General features: G+C 35.3%; 1 non-coding gene across 1 annotated transcript; it reads right to left on the bottom strand.

The window, feature by feature from the left end:
- Nucleotides 1-289: 289 nt before the first annotated feature.
- LOC111813730 lies at nucleotides 290-391 on the bottom strand. The gene has a single exon (XR_002818901.1). It is a non-coding gene; the product is annotated as a small nucleolar RNA U13 (small nucleolar RNA).
- Between the last annotated feature and the right edge of the window lie 1,883 nt (nucleotides 392-2,274).

The raw sequence follows: 2,274 nt of genomic DNA, 5'->3' as shown, positions 1-2,274 counted from the left end.
TGGCACATGGCAGAGGGCAACAGTTCAAGGATGCACAAACTGACAAAAGCAACAAGAGAAAAAGAGAAGAGCAGAAAGAGCAAATCTCATTTCCTTATATTGTATGCCCCAGGACAGGTATAACATTTAGATATCTAAACCCAGCATTAGACCATGAATTACTTAAAACTGTACAAGCCTAACCAATGACTGTATGATTATTTGGGGGGTCATCAAGACACAAATCATAACAACAATTTTATTTTTTATTTTGTTTATTATTTATTTATTTGTTTGTTTGTTTTTCTCATGTCAGACAGATAATGTGCCCATGTCATAACAAGGTTTGAGGGAGGCACATCTCATGCATAAAGCATGAACACCCAATCACCATGCTTATGAATGAAAGGATCCTATTTATTTATTTTTAATAGGACATTTTCAATAATTAAAACATTGTACAGTGTTATCTTCTTAGTGGTTATCCATAGTACAAGAAGCAGAAATTATATCTTGTCTAAACACCATTACTACAAATCTTTCTCCTCATTGAATTAAGTGAAAGCAGCTGTATATCTATCCTAACTATTCTGTATAAACAAATATAAAATTGTCCTTCCTTTGTATCCCTTTTTTTGGTTTAGTCCTGTTAAAGATGGGTATTCTATTGACATCTAAGTACTATAGGTGCTTGAGTTCAGCAAAACAATCCAACACAGTCTAGCAGTCCACAATAGTAGTGGGTTATCTGCAGAAGTTGTTGACTAGAGCCTTTTACAGCTCAGCATATTAATATGGCTTTACTTTATATACCTCATTTTTATACTTTTCTACTGGATGATTAAGACCAAGACATATATAACAGGAAATGTAACCTTTGTATCTGATAAGGTCAGTCAGGTCCCCTCAGAATTTATCCTGTAACTATGTACCACACTTTATAGTTCCTTTATCAGTGTCAGCCATGTAGATGAGTCATGGTCATTAGTTGACTAATTTGCTCTCTGTGAAAGCCTGAGAGAAAGTTTTCTCTCCATGTGACTCTAGTTAGGGACACTATACATCATCGATCACATTCCTGTGTGGCTCCAAAATCTCCTTGATGAGAAGATTTGGGGCACAACTGAGTAACATGATGTTAGAGTACAGGTTCTTCTATGTCCTGAGTCTTCACTGACCTTGAAAGGCTAGGGCCAAAATGTTAGCTCACCTTGCAGCCCTTCCTTTTCTCCAATTTTTGTTTTGCAAACTTAGATTGTTAACCTTCCAGAAGAGAAGGTTACTATTACACTGCAAAATATGCAGTTCAGTTTACCCTGACTACCTGTCTAAATATCAAACATCTTAGGCATCATTAGGAACAGGTATTTTCCATCGAGTATTGATGTTTTGAACTTTAAGTCTTTACAGAATAGTAAGAAAAAAATTTAAAAAGATAGGAATAAACACATAATTTTACACAGAAATTTTGAAACCATATACAGCATTGTAGCAGGACAGTCCTATGCCATTATTTTTTTTTCTTTTTCTTGTGTCTTTTGTTTTCATTTATTTCCCATTAAAAAATTTTTACTTTTGAGACAGTATGGTAATAATTGGTATGTCATGACAAAATTATGCATTCAGAAGACCAGAAGGACAGGCAATCCAAGCGTAACCCTTCTATTACTTATTGCTATCTTCAGTGCAGTTTCTGGGTTCACAGGTATCAGCATATATTGTTACTCAGATTGAGAATCTTATCAATTAACTGCTAGATCAAAAACCTGCTTATGGTTCTCAGGATCATTGCCTTGCCCATCTTGAGCATACAGATATATGGCTTTGTCCCTGTCCTGTTTCCTAGCTTTTCCCCTTACCCTCTACTTGTTGTCCAGTCCTCAAGTTCTCGCTTTCCTTTCAGTTGTATTATACTTTTCTTTTTGTATTACTTCTTTTGAGTTCTTCTACTAGGAAGACTGTATGATATTTACACATGTGGGTCTGGTTTATTTCACTTATGAGTATATTTTCAAGTGACATCCACTTAAAAATAAATGCTTCAAGTTTATTATTCCTTATAGCTGACTAAAACTCCATTGTATAAAAATACCATATCTTTTTCAACCACTCCTCATGTGACAGGCATCTTGGTTGTTTCCAAGATTTGGCTATCACAAATTGTGCTTCTATAAACATAGGTACACGTATAACACTATGATATGACGTCTTCAGTTCCTCTGGGAAAACTGACAGTAGGAGGATAGCTGGCTTCAATGGTATTTCCAGTGCTAGTTTCTAAAGGAGACTCCACAC

Source organism: Octodon degus, unplaced genomic scaffold, assembly GCF_000260255.1.
Source record: "Octodon degus isolate 3935 unplaced genomic scaffold, OctDeg1.0 scaffold00217, whole genome shotgun sequence".
Lineage (NCBI taxonomy): Eukaryota > Metazoa > Chordata > Mammalia > Rodentia > Octodontidae > Octodon > Octodon degus.
Note: the sequence above shows the minus strand (reverse complement) of the source record. Positions and strands in the feature narration are given on the sequence as shown.